The sequence below is a fragment of the Bactrocera tryoni genome, chromosome 1 (assembly GCF_016617805.1).
Source record: "Bactrocera tryoni isolate S06 chromosome 1, CSIRO_BtryS06_freeze2, whole genome shotgun sequence".
NCBI lineage: Eukaryota > Metazoa > Arthropoda > Insecta > Diptera > Tephritidae > Bactrocera > Bactrocera tryoni.
In genome coordinates this window covers 17,131,089-17,149,764 of record NC_052499.1, presented here as the reverse complement: position 1 = coordinate 17,149,764, position 18,676 = coordinate 17,131,089, and positions in this window count along the sequence as shown.

Genomic DNA, 18,676 nt, shown 5'->3' with positions numbered 1-18,676 from the left:
ATCTTAAAAACTGAGTGACTAGTTCGTATATATGTATAATTATTAATTTTTTTCATTTACAAATGTTCCGACTAAATAAATTTCTTAAGAGAAAAAATAGATATTATAGATAAATAAATAAAAATAAAGAAAAAACATAGCAATTTAGCTGATTTTTTCATGAAAATCACCAAAAATGGTGATTTTTTGAAATGATTGTATGGGAAACCCCCCAGGGGAGTTCCAGGGGGTGTGCCACTGGCATGGGTGGATCGGCCGTCCAAAGTTAGTGGGGGTCGGTCATACATTTGGACTCGATTGGAGCACTCTAAATGGGTCAAAGTGGGATTTTTCAAAATTTGCCCCTACCCAAAGGTTCGACCCAAATTGGGGGGACATCAAAATTCGTTTTAGAGGTATGGTTCCTTCGGCAAAGTATCTTATTTTGATCCCTAGAATATGATTTTCATAGAGCAATGGGCGATTTTTAAATCGACCCGCCCTAATGTATATACAGTCAGACGGACAGACGGAAAGAGAGTCAGACGGACATGGCTAAATCGACTCAGCTCAACATACTGATCATTTATATATACACTTTATAGGGTCTTCGACGCTTTTTTCTGGGTGTTACAAACTTCGTGACAAACTTAATATACCCTGTTCAGGGTATAAAAATCGATTAATTAATAGGTTAATTGAAAAGTCCCCGGCCTACCATAGTAAAACACATTTTTTGCAAAATTCTGCTATTGATTATAGCGACTTCCCAACTTTTCGATACCATTTTTCTGGAAAGATTTGTTCTTTGCTTCAAGATAGGCCTCAGTTTCGGCGCTCTTCATCCGACGAAAATTTCTTCCCAGCGAGCATTATTTTGTGGTTTGGGCAGCAAATAGTCACTGAGGACAAGACTCAGGTTTATTACCCGTGAACATCACCAAACACTACTCCGAGTCAGCAACTCGTCGTTGGTTTTGTTAGAAAGTGAACTCGCGCGGCAGTCACTTTGCACAGAACTTTCTCAAACCCAATGATATTATGTAAACGTTCAGTTGATATATTTAGAGTGCCTGCTTTATTTGAAGAAAAACCACTAAATTAGTTCACTAAGATTTGCCATATTTTTCATATCCATATTCAGCCAAGCGTTACTTCGTATCCTTTAGCTTCTAGCATTGCTCTAAAAGTTGAGGTTAGTTATGATATCTCGTTGTTTTTATTATTACAAGGTTTCAGAAAACTGGTAGATCTCTGCCGACAATTTATCGCCTCTAGACTCTCTTACTGTTAACAGATTCTGCCGAAATTAAGAGGTGGTAAAATTTAAGCATTCGGTGCTTTTGAGTGCGAAACAGAATCAAAGCAAAAAAGGCTGCTCTATGTGGAAAGTTTTGTGAAGGCGAATTAATGCGGAATCCAGTTAGAAGTTGGCTCGCTGGACACTGTAGAATATTATAAAGCTAATAATAAATAAAGCTTCATATCGTCACCTTAAATGCAGAATAACATAACATCAATTTTCATAAGTTTACAGGCGGAGGAAAAGCGATAATAATTGAAACTACTCACATTGAGGCAAAATCTGTTGGTTATCATGCACTCATATTGAAACAAAATTTCATGTATGGCATGACTATTATTTTAATGCCATTTTTCTTTTTCTGCTATATCCTATACCAGATTGTTCCTCGCTCTATTTATTCAGAGCCTTTAAAACATAGACTTTAAAAAATTTCCTTGCCACAAATGCCAGCTAATCAGCATTTTTCGTTGTAACACCGCCATCGTACCTTCTCCACATCGCCGCTGTTGCTTTCGCCTCTCGCCTTTCATCAGTGAGGATTATCCACCGCGTCAATAGGATTATGGCAACTTTATAGCGGCTTAAATTTTATTTGAAGTTATTTTCAATTGCGCGCATATTTTTATTGCCTCACTTCAATCGTTGCCATAGCGAGCACCGCTGACCTTTATGCTTTATTCACGGTGTGCTTTTATTTGAGTTTTTTCGCTGATTGCCATTCTCTGCGGATTCTGTGAAAGCAATTGTGCCGCGTTGGCTATACTTGTGTTTTTTGGCGGCAAGGAAATATGGTAGAAGGGAAAATATAATAATCTACATAAATTTCAATTAAAATTTCGTCATCGCTAAATTATTGACAGATTAACAACAAGTAATTTTTTTCTTCCGTTACAGTGCGGTTGTGAAGATTTTCGCAGACTAAGGAGAGAAGGAAGGAAAATATTTGTGATAGCTTTGACACTGCTGGTAGCTGTAAATACAGTTATAAATGTGAACAACCGCAAAATTTCGTAGGAGGCTAACAATAATTATGTAATTATGGATTAAACTGTGGGAATAAGGCACAAAATATAAGAGCAAGCGCTTTAAAGTGTTGAAATTAGAAAAATTTCGGTCAAAAATGTGGATTAAAAGGGGAGCTCATAATTAATAATCGCTTAAAATGAATGAATATTATCGGGCAACAGGATTAGAGATATTTTGAAAAGATTTCCTTAAAAATATTATCAAATCATCAACCAAATTAATATAAATATTTGCCAACTGTTTTGAATTTGAAATACGCGACTTCATTACGAAATAAATAGTTATAGAAAGATAATTAATAAACTTACTGCAATTTAAAATGCTTTCAACATTCATTTGCTCTGCAAGTCTGAACGATTTTGAGCACATTTTTCTTATTTCATCCAACAAACCGGCCTCAGACGAAGTCCAGAAGAGTATTTGGCAAGCATGCTTTTAGGCGCACTTCAATAACAGTAATATGCGCAATGTGCTGAGCCTGGATAACCATTTTTTTTAATCAGCCGCATAAACCGTGTCATGTCGGTAGGAACCGCTTTACAGCGGCCTTGAAATGCCGTAGGTTTGTAGGCGGACACGGCCGCATGTTTGGGTACATCAAATGTAATAAAGCCGATAATAAATTGAATTTTTGAATTCGCAAAAGAAATATGAAAATAAAAGTCGTTTAGAGCTGCAATCGGCGGGCGGTAGACTGAGGGTTGATTCATTTATTTTATTTTACAGAGAAATGCAAAGCGCCTTGGGGTAGGCAGCGCTTTTTTGTTTTGTGTTTATATCTACACAGTAGGCGACTTAAGTATAGATTTGAGTATTTGTGATATACCTTCATGTCTTTTACTTAGAATCTATATGATAGCACATCAAAAGCAATTTACTTAAGACACTATGAAACCAAATATTAAACTTTCTACTTTAATATTTAAAAAAATGTATATTTGGCTGCGAAATTTATTCTCATTTTCTCTTGCTGTTTAGGAATAAGACTAAATTGAAAAAAAAATTCCAAAAATTTGCAACATCTTTTTACTCATATCAGCTTTGCTCACTTTAAGTAACTTAAGACTTTAAAGCGCCTTACCAGCGAGCCAGCTGAAAAGTATGCTATGCACGGGAGAGCAGCAGGAAAAGGCGATTAAAATTTCACGCTTAAATGCCTACTGCTGTGCTAGAGGCAAGCAGAAGTGCAAAACCCGCAGTTGTTTGGAAAGCAGTTAAGTAAATTAAAATGAAAATCAGTACCTGCTTGACCCCTGCCCGCTCACAATTAAAAGCGAAAATGTAGCGCATAAAAAGCGCCTAAATGTCGGCTTCAATATTTTGCAGTTAGCTGCGCGGTCACTGTAAAATTTTAATTTAATTTCATTTGCTACGGACTCGCAGTTGCCTGCCGGCTAATCCGATAAGCATTTCGCCTTCAACATTCGTATCACGCTACAGTTTAGGCTGAGGACAAAGAAGAAAAAAATATGAATCGCCTGCAAATAGGCAACATAAGTAACATTATAATTTGGCGAAATGGTTTCACAATGCACGGTACATATTTATTTGCCGCTAGTTAGAGGCTTCAGCGGCAATTCTTTCATTTTTGTTTCCACTAATTCTGTTTTGTGTGTGGTACAAGGAGCCTTCAGAAATGTTTTCGGTAGACTATAGTTATGGGTGGTAGTGTTCGGTGCTTAAAGTAGAGGATGCTTTTAGGCGCATTTACTGTGGAAATATATAGATATTGTTAAAGCAATGTGGAAAGAAGACTAACTAATATTTGTCCCAAAAATCGATTCATATAAAATTTGACCACACAAAATCAAAAGCGTGTAAATCAGTTTGCCCAAGCTGTCAATTAAATGTGAAATATTGTGTAGTCGAAAAAGTTATTTCGTATTTTGTCAATATGTGTCGTTGCAGTCGTATATCTCCAGTGCTACCAATCACATTGTGTCATACCATATATTGTTGGAAAGGTGAGACTTTAAGCTTCATATAACCATAAAAAACTATTTAATTCAGTGAAGTTGAAAAAAATTTACAGCTATTCAAAATGAGTAAAAATAATGAAGAAACTCGCTATATTTTGAAATTTTTGTGTAAAGAAGCGAAGAATGCCACGCAAGCCACCAAAAAAATTTGTGAAGTTTACGGAGATGATGCTGTGTCAATTCGTGTAATGTTCGCTCAAACCCGTTCTGAAAATTTCGATGTGAAAGATGCACCTCGCTTTAGTAGACCTATCGTTGAAAAAGTCAATGAAATTATGAAAAATATGCACCAGAATCGTCACTTAAGCAGCCATGACATTGCCAACGAACTTAACATTCATCAGCAAACGGTTTTGAACAATTTAAAAAAGACTGGCTACAGAAAGAAACTAGATGGTTGGGTACCACTTGAATTGTCCGTGAAAAAAATTAATGGACCGAATTAACATCTGCGACTCTTTGCTCAAACGTAATGGAATCGAAACATTTCTGAAGCGAATGGTAACAGGAGACAAAAAGTGGATTAAATACGACAACAATTTGCGAAAAAGATCATGGTCCAAGCGTGATGAAGCTCAACATATGATCGCAAAGCCAGTATTGACGACTTGAAAAGTTATGCTGAGTGTTTGGTGGGATTGGAAAGGAATCAACCACTATGAGCTGTTCCTGCCTGGTTGAACCATTGATTCTACATTTTACAGTCAACAACTGATGAAACTGAAGCAAGCAATCGAAAAGAAAACGGCCAGAACTGATCAACAGAAAGGGGTTCGTTTTCCATCATGACAACGCTAGACTACACACATCTTTGATGACTCGGCAAAAACTGAGGGAGCTTAGCTGGGAAGTTTTGATGCATCCACCATATAGCCTTGACCTTGCACCATTGGACTGCTATTTGTTTCGGTCAATGCAGAACTCCCTTAATGGATTAAAGTTGCAGTTTTCGCCGAGAAACCAGAAAAGTTTTACACTGATGGAATAATGTCTCTAGCAGAAAAATAGTAAAAAGTGGTCGACCAATATGGCAGATATTTGTTTCAATAAAGTTTTCGACTAACCAATATATAGCTGAGACACGGTGGTGCGAATCTCTTACTTGCTCAAACGCAGTATGAATACAATATGAGCCGCACTTGTTCACTACTAAAATTCAAAAGGAATGACAAACCATAAGAAGACTAGCAGGAGTACTAACAAGTCACTGAAAACAGCATACAAAAACTATTGTAGCAGCTGTCAGGAGTTAGAAGGGGAGGAGACTATAAAACATCTTCTTTGTACATGTTAGACTTTATATGAGAAAAGAATAGCAACCATCAATGGATAGTTTCTACGACGTCTGGAAGGTTGCAGACATAACACTTTTTGTACTGATGAACTTCAGCAGAAGCACGGAGACACTAGAGTAAGAGAATTTTGATCCGTTGGTTTCATAACGTGCCTTCTAAAGACCCAGGTGCGTCGTCAGACAGCCACTTTATCTACCTTCCCACTATAAAATATATTCGGAAGATGATATACTTTGACTGCCAAATGCTAGCACGATTCTAATCAATATTAAGATTTTACACTATCTCCAGCAGTATATCTATTTTTATTTGATGAAAGTTAGAAAAGTGCGCAGCAAAACTGGTTTTGACACAATGTATCCAACTTAATTGTACCGCGCTCCGCCTCCCTGTGCAAATATTATTTATTAGCTAACTTTTCTTCAGCCTCACAATTAATCAATCTCTCGCGCCGTATAAACAAAAAGCTGCTAAAAGTACATTGCATCTACCTCCAAAACTTCTGCTGTCCTTGCTAAAACATTCAATAGTCGTACGCGACAGTTAGGTATTAATTAATTTCCCGCCCCACTCAGAGCAAACCATATCACAGCGTTGCGTATCCACCACACCTGCCCTCCACCACCCAATGTATTCCGGTGCTGTACAGAAATTCCACCAATCACTGACAATAATTTCAGGTCACGTCACTATACGGAATTTTCTTGATTTTGCGTTGCGTTGCTCTTATCAAATACAAGTATGAATTAAATTGAATAAAAAAGGTACGCAGCAGAACTTTTCTTTATTTTTATTGTTTTAGTTGGGGGAAAGTTTTTAATTAATTACAGCGCGTGGATGGCAAATGAGCTGGCTTGCGGTTTCGGTTGGTGGGTAGAATTTAAAACATTTTATTAGCCACGGTGTGGGTGTTGTTGCAAGGTAAGCGAAACAATGTTGCATTTGAGTTGTGGTCATGACGCTTTAATTTAGTTTTTTTTTTGTTCACCACAATCGATTTTCCGTTTATTCTTTTGATGACCTACAATCTAATGTTTTTGACTGTTTGCATTTTTTTTGAACTTTTTATTATTTCCTTGATTGCACATTTCTTTTTTCCCCTTTTGGCTTTTTTATCGCTTATCTATATTGGCATGACCTAATTTACAGCTTTAGGGTGGCTCGAAAGCAACGAAGTAATAGAAATTTGTTAACAGCGACAATTTCTTTTCGCTGAAGCAGAGCAAACACAGCACTTGTGACGTCACTTTAGCGTACGGAATGAAGTTGAATTCAAAGTATATCAAAAGCGCTTTGAGCAACCTCAATTGACTTATATGAAGGTGGTCTAACGACTTCAAAGTGTTTTTTACGATGATGGTCTTACAAAGTTAATAGCAATCTGGACTTTATTTTCCTTAAATGAAGATCTTGGTCTTACAAAGTTAATAGCAATATGGACTTTATTTTCCTTAAATGAAGATCTGTTGTCAAGATTTAGAAGACCAAGATAAAGGACAAAATTTAAGTACTTTCACAATCACGAGGATGAAACAGATATGTAACCAAAACTTGTTAATCTGCGTGCAGCCCTTGTATAATATCAGTTCCGATGAAAAAATGAAACTTCGATGATTCTTTAATAAGAAAAGGAGAGGACAAAAAACTCCAGTGAGTCCAAATATTGACGATAAAGTCAACGACTCAGCTTTACAAATATATGGTACTTAGTCAGTAAGTGCAGTCTCAATGTAATATCTTACAAAAGTATGTGTATAGCAGATAAGTCAGCTCTAAGAACTACCTCTCACATAAATCTAGAGGAATAATATCTACAATGGTAGTTATTAGATCACTAAGCTTTTTGGTTTCTTAAGTCTCACAATTTTTACATTTTATAATTTTTTTTTGGACTTTCCACTTAGTTTTCTAACTATACAAATTCCTTCCTGGAAACCTATTGAGAATACGATTAAACGGAGCCCATATACGTGAACGGAATACTTACTTTAAGTACCTAACAATACATTTTATAGAGTGTTCCATAGGTTACAGTTTAAAGCATCTCTGGTGGTAGTCATCGTCATAGAAACGAAAACAAGATGTCTTGCGTATATGCTTCTTTCAATTCCTTACGATGTCTTCTATTGATTAACTGATAGTAGTTTCACATACAATAGTCGCACGAACCAGTCTCACACTATACTATACACTATACTTATATGAATGAAACTATTTAGAGAACCATCCATTCGAGGATATGGCCGAAGAAAACTCATTGATTCATCGAGTATTTCTCGCTCACTCTATCCTTCAACCAAACGCAGTTGAGTACTTCCAAGCGTCAATACTATGCACAGAAATGCAGTTCTATTGAAGATCTATACAGAAAGTAAGCACAGATATACAGACGGCATGGCTGTTCTTGTCGACAGCAAGCACTTCTCCTAGTTCACTTTATGGATTCCGGTTCATAATAACATCTCCGACAAATGAAAAAGCAGACGAGTTGGCTAAGTGAGAAAACTCTCTAGACGATTTGGAGGCAGGGTTTATACCATACCCACTAGGAACGATCACGTTAGCGCACTATACATAATTGAGCAAATAACTAGCTCAGAAAGATGGAAACTTATAACCTAATAAGAACTCAATGAGTTAAGATAAGGAAACAGATATGGCATAAGTATGAGAGTACAAAAACTAAGGGGTTTTAAAGTATACCCAGGAAAACAAAAGAGGAAATGTAAAGACTTGCAGCTGCTATAAAAGAGCAATAGCATACAACAATTTTTGCTGCAAATAAGCAGGGAATAAGGAAACAGTTTTCCGTTTGCTCTGCGAATACCCAGCTCTATCATAAAGCAGATATAAAACGCTTGAAGTTCTTCGGGTACCAAACTTTATTTGGCTGAGTACAAAAATCATAACCGATTCAAGTGGTTTCATTGAGAGCCAAAACAAGATAGCAAGAATATAAAGGCCTTACGTTAGTGCATCAAAGCGGCACATCTAGCATTAACTGAGCCTGGGGAAACTACACTCCTGCCTGCCTATCTACCACCTGGGGCACTAAATATCTAGAAGAATATTTCTGATTAGAAACAGGTTTCCATAAAATACAACGGTTATACGAGAAGATTGCTGAAAACTTGCTTGTTTGACCTCTCAATAAAAGAGAGCATGTAACGCACTCCATAACTTGAAAGCGAAACTCGGCGAAGTATATAACGCAAGTATGGTCCCCAATAACCGGACGATATAACCTAGCTAGCGTATCCACTGTTTCTTGATTATCTGTCAAGGAGGCCTTATATCTCGCACAGCTCTTCGTTTCATCAATTGCAGTATTCGCCGTTGCCAATCGGTGATCAATGAAACATAAATGTTCCGCAAAACTTTACTCTCGGACACTCTAAAGGCCGTCTTATCACATGTTATCATTGTGCTTGCCTCCGCACCATAAAGCAAGACGGAAATGATGATAGACTTGTAGATCTTAGTCTTTGGTCGTTGAGAGAGGACTATACTTCTCAATGGCCTACTCAGGTCCAGTTCAAAGTAGTACCTGTTGGCAATAGTAAGTTTGCAATGGATTTTTAGGTTGAGATTATTCTTGGTGCTAATGCTGGTTCCAAGACAGACGAAATTATAACGACGACTACAGAGTTATGACAGTGTCGCTCGCGCTTAATATTTTCCGCTTAAATTTCAGTCATCTTATCTTTACGCGCAATTAGCTTGTCGTCGAAGACATATTGTATGTACCGTTACGCATGCGATCACACGTGAATACATATGTATAATATACATTGTACATATATATATATTCATATATACATGCATTTGTATAAACGATTGACTAAAAAATGATTTCTTCCACACACTAAAACCGGCAAAAGGCAATTAGAAGTTGGCTGCCTCGCTGAGTTCGAGAACTTGTGTTTGGCTCGCGTTGCTTACTTTGGAATTTTTTTCCCGCCAGCAAGAAATATGGCGCTAAAAATTAATTAGGCATTAAATGTCAATGTACGCGGCACAAAAGTTGAAATAACGTTTGAGGCAAGTAAAAACAAAAAGTTAAACAATATTGCTTTTAGCCAGCTAAGGTACTCATTTACCGTTATTGACCTTTCTTCGTTTTATTTTTTGGCATTTCTCAAAGTGCTATAAAACTCATATTACACTAAGGCTAACTTTAAGAAAGTAATTTCACGAACCAGCAAAGAGCGTGAAAAGTTACTAGAATGTGAAAATAAGGAGTGGTGAAGAAGCGAAACAGAAGAAAGAAAAGAAACAAAACGAAGTAAGCCAAGAACACAAATTATGAAAATAATCTAAAATTGAGGGAAAATTGCACAGAAAAGACAATTGAAAAACTGTATTTGATTTTTAGAAAAAGAAAAAAATGAAAGAGATAATGAAAATGCGAGAGCATAATCGACAAAAAAGAATGCAACAAATTGCTACGCTCTGCGCGCGCTCAACTTAGTAATTTTAGTGTAGCGAATAGTTGACTCTACTCGCCCTTTCCTGTTAGCCACCGCTTTTTACAACAGCAACATCAGCATCAACATCAGCATCATCATCATCGTCAACATCAATTTCATTACTTTTCTCATCTTTTGCGTGCATCTTAGCGAAAAATTCATTTTGTGAAGCGAACAAGAATAACGACACGCCTAACAACTGGCACAAGGACGAATATATATTTCTTGAGTTAACGGCAAAGTCAAACAAAAAGCAAACATGGAAGCAACAACAACTGCCTACTTGAAAGCAAGGCACGAATAAAATCATTGTGCTCAATTTTGCAAAGCGCGCAGGCAAACGCAAATAATAAAATATATATAGAAAACACAACAACAACAACAACAAAATATATAAAAAATAACGCTGAAAATTATAATGACTGACAATTGCAAGAATTTCGGTGCTCTTGAAGATAGGCAAATTGCTGGAGCATATATGGTTGAGTTGCCAGAGTTGCCATTAACGTTAGTTGAATATAATTATTGAAACCAAAGCTCTAACAAGGTAAAATAATAAATTATTATCATTCGGAATATTTTGAAAAATACAAATGTACATAACTTCGTAAACGGTGTCTACACCAATAAATAGAAAGATAAGCGAAGACGCTGTCGACAAGAACGAGAAAGAGAATAGAACACTTCTAATAACCTTCACCGATCTAAAAAGTGTTGGATCGACGAAATAATAGTCCTCGGCTGGATAAATTCGGTTAAATTCCATTAACGTAGAACCGGTTCTTGTGGTAACGGTCTCTCACTTCGACAAAGTGATCCCACCGAGTACTTGTATTTAACACTGGCAAGGTCTTTTTATAATATAAAACAGTTAAAACCATCAGAAAGCTGTTCCGAATACCAAATATATACCACAAAATCTCAAAATCTGGCTTCAATGGAATCAGAAATAACAATTTTATTTTATTTTAGTAGAATTCATTTCAATTACCCGGTAACTAAATCGTAATTGATTGATACTTTCAAAGATTACACCTGTCTTTTCGAAGCTACTTAGTTCACACTCTCTTGCAGTTCTTCTTGATTAGAGAATCCTTAAAACGTTAATAAAGAGATGTATTGAAGATGGTTAGCTTAGGTCGTAGAGTTGATCCAAAATCGAAGAATTTCACCTTTCTGTTACCCAAAAACTCGTCAAAGTGCACCACATAATAGATCGGCGAAACTAGCTACTTAGCTGGGTTCTTCAAGGGTCTGCATCTTTTGCACCGTGTTCAATCAGAACACCTACAAATGCAGCGAGATTAACTTTGCTAAGTGCAAATAGTTCGAAAGACCTTATACGGCTAACTTTGCGTCGGAATGATGTCGTAGTAACACAAGTTTTGATTCTTGCTGTTGTAGCGGCAGAACTCTGGCGAGTTGACGGACAAGTTCTGATTGTTGGTAAGCGCCTGTCGAGCTCACTGGAAGTCCATAGGTCAAACGTTAGAACGTAAGCGGACATTGCAAAAGCGATTCGCTTCCAATCAGATGATATCGAGCTAAGGATGACCTTCCTAGCAAGCGGCTTTGCAGTTTCCGTAGATCCCACTGTGACCAAGCACCCACGCAAGTCTAATATGGAAAAATCTTGAAGGTATTTTTAATAAGTTCATGTACTCCTTAACTGATTTTGAGTGAGCAGTAAGCTCAAATACAATAAAATCACTCGTCTGGAGTAAATATCCACTTCTCTGAAGGAGACTGCACATCGGAACAGCATATTCACCTTTACTTTGATGGCAGCCACTTCCTCTTGAAAGGCGTTACAGTGATCTGGTAGTCCCAAACAAGGGTTGATGGAGAGTTTTCGACAGAAGAATTCAGCTCCAACCCTCCCTCTTAACATCGATCAATTGACAATGACAAAACTCACTGAAACCCTTCACCAACGGCTTAGCCTCGCCCAATATAAAAAGGCTTTAAGTAAAACACTCAAATAATTCTTCGCACAACACTGAAAACTAAAGTTAAAACCCGTATAAAACTTTAAGATGTTAACTCTACCTACAAGTTAGAGAATCACGTCTAATTCTAATTCTGATTTTTTTTTTTTTTTTTTTTTTTTGAAGAGCCATTCCTTATTGGAGACTTATTATGCAAAATTATGGATTTTCTTGATCGCTTAGCCGATCTCTAGCAGAACCTTCTAAAAGAGGTGTCTGATCTCTTTCTCTACTTTAAATGATCTCAAATTTAAAAATTTTTTTTTTTATAATTAATCTTTCTTATTAGAATGCCAATTTGTTGATAAAATATCGGTCGTTGAATTCGAGTTTTGGCAGTTTGCATCCGTCCATTATTCTTATTATTCTGTGGTACGCGGTTTTACTGAAAATGATAACCCAAATTGCTAGATTGAACTGACTTAAGAAGAGATAAAGAGTAGAACTCTGTGAGTTAATTATTAGATATCCCAAAGCTAAGCTACTGTGAGCTGGAATAATTTGTCGGATTTATATGCTGGACTGGTCTGAGGCTCTTCGTACCAAATTCCGCACTTACTATAACCGAGTCAATGAGCGCGATCTGTCAACCAATTTGTTTACATCATAAAAATATCGAACAAAGAATTTGTCTCAAATTTTGTATTTCTAACCTAACTTTGTGTGCGGAATGGTTGGGAACGTTGGAGAAGATTTACACTGATTCAGCTTTATCATAAACAAGCCTACGAGTGGTACAAACCCTTGAAAGACGTTCGAGAGATCGTTGAATGCATGCTTCGTTCTGGACCATCTTCGATCTCTTCAACTGATGAAAATATTAAAAACGTTAAAGATATGGTGCTTGAAAATCGTTAGACAAGTGTTAAAGAAATGGCTTGAGAGTTCGACATCTCTCGGGAGTCCTTTCGAATGATTATGGTAGACATTTTGGGTATGAAACGCGTTCTTGCTCACCTCGTCTCAATAAAGCTAATTTTTTTTTTCAAAAAGAATACAATTGTGTCCGAACCTAAAGCCAAAAACGCAATCTATACCATCGATCAACCATTGTATTCACCATATTTTGCTCGGTGTGATTTTTTCTTGTTCCTCAAACTGTATTCGCCGCTCCGTGGAACCCAATGAATCGATCGAAATGACATAACAAAATTCGCTGAAGGAGCTGAAAGCCAACCCAAAAAGGGCTTACTAAAAGTTTATTACATTTGGGGGGCAGCCAAAGCGTTGTTAACAAGATCTTTGCAAAATTTTGATTCTTCATAAAGTTTTTTTTTGGAATTTACTAGGTAAAAGGAACCAGAACGTGGTTTAGAATCTCCATGTAAATATATGAAATAGTAGTAATTTATGCAGTTACAATTCACCGTTACATAAACCCACATTGCCTTCACTTTGATATAAATTACTTCAATACAATTTTGTCGTGGACATATCAAAACTATTGTTTTCATAAAGCGCTGAATGAAAATGGTGAAAGTGCGAAAATGTAATGTAATCTGGCAGCACTAACCGGCGGCAACGAAGCGTCAACACCGAGTGCCAACACTTAGGAGTACACGCTAAAAAACTAATAAAGCACAGCAACAACAAAAACGTATATGTATGTTAAAATACAACAATGAAAGCTGAATATAAAAGCTAACAACAACAACCAGTGAAAGCATGACAGCACCGCATACAATTCGTGAGCTCGAAGTATTCAGCAAGTACAGCGTCATAAAGCCGTGTCGACACAACTTGCTGACAAAAGTTCCAGCAATAATAACAATAGCCATTACAACAACAGCAACAAATACAAAAGCAAAGCAATAACAATTGTAATTGTCACCAACGCGTTGATGCCTGACACCAACAGGCCAACAACCATCCGCCTACACACGCAGCAACAACAATTGCCGCACAGCTGCTGTGCAACTGCAGCTGAGTGTGCGTTAGGAAGTGAAGGGGCGCTGGCGATTCCCGCTGAAAAGATTATCACTACAGACTTTGTTGTTGCCACTTTTCATGCTCTCCTTTTTTTTTGGCACCTCCTTAATGTTATTTGCATATTTTGTTTGTACTTCATTCTTGGCTGTTTTTGTTGTTGTTGTCGTTGTGCTCACTTTGCCATGCATAACTGCACAAAGGTGACGAAGAACGAAAATCACTTACAGGATTTCGATTTAATAGGATTCGCAGTGGAAATTAACTTGACACCGTTTGTTGCAGAAATAAGCGCAGGCGTAACGGTAAAATTGTGTACACTTAAAAAACAGTAAAATTATTGATAGCCGAAATATTTAACTTAAATGTGCGTTTTGTACATGTATAATATTTGAATTTTGGCTTCACAAAGGACTCTGTATAATATTTCAAATGCGATCACCTTATTGAGGATCAGCCAAAGAAGTTAACCAAACCTAAGCCAAAATATAGAAATGATTGTGTTCACAAAATCTCTGGCCAAATAGGATGAAGAGGAATAAAATGGTAACTAATCTCTAAGATGCTCGAATTTCATTTGTATAGTATGTTATGTAGCATGAAAGCATGTTTAGTTATTTTCATAAATAATTGAAGTATAAAAAAAACAACGAAATCGCATGTTTTCTGGGTGTTGAATCTAACTCGGGTTGCATGTTATTCCAAAAATAGTTAAATTAATAAAAATTAATAAAATAATTAAAAATTACACTCAATTAATTTTAATTACATTATTAAAGCAAATTAAAAATTAATTAAAAATTAAAAAAATAATTAATTAAAAATTTAAAAAAATAATTTAATTAATTTTTAATTAAATTAAATGCTCATTAAATTTAATTTTTTTGAACTATTAAAAAAAGTTAATTTAATTTAATTAATTTAGTGATTAAGCAATTCATTAATTAATAGGACTTGTAAATCAATTTACAAACATACTAGAAAAAAAAAGAAGGAACTGCCTGCTTAGGCCTTCGTCCCATTTTGTACATATTAATTTACTTATATAAACATTTCAATTTTAAATTAATTTTAATAATATAACAGGTAGATGTTTTCTTATATTTTCGTAGTCCAGTGTGGCTATAGCGGTATGCAAAATAAACATTTTGCGATGTGACATTGTAGCAGTTTATTAGATGTTGCATGGTCAGGGGTATCATTGCATTAATTTTATTAATTTAAGTGGTTAAGCAATTAATTAATTTATTTTTTTGAAATTAATTTAATATTTTTTTAATTTACTTAATTAGTAAAAAAAATAATTGAATTTAAGTATATAATTAATTAATTAAGTAATCAGCTAATAATTTTCATAATTTTTAAAAATCTTTTAATAAATTTTATAATTTTTAAATTTATTTGATTATTAAAAAATTAGTGATTAATTAAAATCCGGTTAACGAATAACATGGTTAAAACTCGACTCAATGACATACTGATAATTTTATACCCTTTATAGGATAATTAATTAATCAACAAAAAATTATTAATTAATTAAAAAAAATTATTTCATTATAACATAATTAAAAAAATGTTTTTTATTTAAAATAAAAAAATCATTTAATTATTTTAGATCAAGTTAATTAATTACTTTTTTTATTTTGCAATCCGAAAAATATGGAATAAAAATTATTTTACCTGCGCACTTTGTGTTCCACCATTTTGAATTAGAGCTTGCACAGAACCATAATCTTCAATAATCTAGAGTGATCGCAAAATTTACACACTCAATCAATTCTAATTTTATCAATTTCTTATTCTGATTTTAATTGTAGCTAAACATTAATAAACAAAGTTTCTAAATTTTTTAAATTTAGATTTTGCAATTAACAATAAATAAAAATTTGTAATCCCATAATGCTAATTTTTTTCATACAATTAATTTAAAAAAATTCGCTACACTGGACCTAACCATTTTTTCAAAACATTTTATGGCTCAGTAAAAATTAATTTCTCCGTTTGTGGAAGTTAGTCTGCAATTTTGAAAAGGGTTTTCGAATTTCGAAATATTTCTTATTGAAAACATCATTGAACAATAATTATTCAACTTTACTTACATACATTACAATGCCATAAATAATCGCAATCAAATTTTGTATTGAAATGAGTAAAGGCACATACCTGCAAAGAAATTTTCGAAGTAGTATTAGTGAAACGCGTTTAATGTGTAAAAGCATTTAATTATAATTTGTTGTACTAATGATTTTTATAATATTATAAATTAGAGAAAAACGCAAGTAATGGAAAAGTGTGTTCCGTAGAAAATAAACATTAGATACCCACCAAAATTTTAGGTTTATACAGAGTAGAAGGTTTGTACTCAAGATTACAAATTGGTGCGGAACTGTCCACCTAAACTGCGGCGCAAGCCGAAATAATAAATTTTTTCTTAGAATAGCAAAGGGTCCTGGAAAAATATACGATCCAAGAACCAATTTACTTCCTAAATTCGAAGTCAGTGACCTCAAAGAGCTGATTTTTCGATAAGCGCGCTACGAAAGCTTTTAACCCTCTCACCACTGAATTAAAAAGGGATATGCTAAAAAATATTTGAGTATAGATATGTTTTAATCGCGACCTTAGTATGAACCTACCAAAATTTCAAAGTCCCAGAAGTCCTGGTTTGAAAGTTACAGGATGTTGTCTATAGGCAATGTCGTGTTTGAAAAAGTAGTGAGGCCAAACTTGAATTAATTTTTTCGCTTATTTTTGTTTTATTGTAATATCTCACCTATATTTAGTTACAAAAATCACTTTCTATATAACATAAAAACTGTTTTGTTCAACGTTTTATTTTATTACTTTGCACAGGCTATTTTAAAAAATATTTTTGATCACGTGTAAATACAGAGACAATAAGCTCACAACTGAACTATTACAAGAATTTTTCTTTGATACTTGGTATATGTATACACAAAACCTTAGTCTACTGCACAAAAAAACCGTTATTGAAAGTAATAAGAATAACGGGAGTTATAACAGCACAAGTACTACAATGTTGCCTATAGGCAGCATCGGGCATGAGAGGGTTGAAATAAAACAAAAACGGTTTGAGATATTAATGAAGTTCATAAAATAATTATGTTCTTCGAGATAGCAGGCACACTAAAAAATCAACTGAACATTTGCATCATATCAATCAAGAATAATTGGGTTTGAGAAAGCTCAGTGCAAAATGGATGTCGGGCGAACTCACTTTTAACCAAAAATTACGAGTTAATGATTTGGAGCAATATTTGGAGATGGTAAATCGTAATAAGACCGATATGTGACGGTGGCTGAAACAAAGCTCCATCATTTCACTTCGAAGTCCAATTGACAGTCATTTGAGTGTTTGGAATATGAATGAAATAATTTTTATCCATCAAGACAATGGACCGTGTCATAAGTTAATGAAAACAATGGCAATAATCCATAAATTGGGCTTCGAATTGCCTCTGCATCCGCCGTATTCTCCAGATCTGGCTCAGGGCGATTATTTCCCGCACTCAGACCTCAAAAGAATGCACGCTAGAAATATCTTTTCGGCGAATGAAGAGGTGATCGATGAAACTGAGCCCAATTTTGAAGCAAGTGACAAATCGTTCAACAAAAATTATGTCGAAAAGTTGGAGGATCGCTATAATCAGTGTGTCAGCCTTGAAGATGAACTTCATATGATGGACAAAAACAAACGAATTTTGCCAAAAATAATGTGTTTTATAATAGTAGGCCAAAGACTTTTCAATTGAATTGTTAGAAGGGCCTCAGACTTAACTGAAGTCTGGTATACTTCACAATAAAGTTCAGCCAGATAAACGATTTCTATTAGTATGGGTATAGAGGTCCAATATGACAAAATACTGATTAAGTCTAGTATTGAAGTAAACGAAAATTTATACAAGCTTGATCCTTTAATAGTTAGTAATATAATTAAAACTTAGTTAGGAATTGAAACTGAGACTTATGTTCATAATATATTTTTTATTTGTAATATAATAATATATGATTAATTTGATTTCAGTAAGCTTAACCTATATTGCCCTTATTCGAATAAAATTATTTAAAAACAGGTGACTAAGCCCTGAAAAAGGAAACGTTTTGTTTTATCGACAACATTTCTCCATAGAACAAAATATATTTTTCAGACTTTTCTCATTTTATAAGCTTACCTGTTCTCAAGAGCTTCAGAGCTTCAAAATTTCAAATTAAGGTTTACTTAGCTGCAAGCTAATATTCGATATTCGTCGAAGTGTGTCAGTGTTGGATTTAAGTTAAATTCACAAATAAATGTCTAAGCCGGCGCCACTGCAAGTCTGCTTCGCAAATACCACGGAGACTAGCCATACACCACACTTTACATATTTATAGCAACTTTGCATTAGTTTAAGCAGTACGAACAGACACAAAGCACCACAGTGACAAAAATGCTATCAAACGAAAAGGGTAAATCCGCCGGGATCACAAGCTCTGTCACACTTCAGCTACCCACTGTTTGCCTGGTTGACAGTTTTTCACTTCAGTGACACGGCTCAAAGGCGTGCAAGCGGTAATGACACTTCAAATAAGTCGACAGGTGAACCCCCAAAAATTTACGCATGAGAATTTGCCAACCGTCGCGACGGATAAGGTGGGACGACACGTGCACTCAAAACTGCTACACTTGAGGGTATTTGTTATGCGGTAT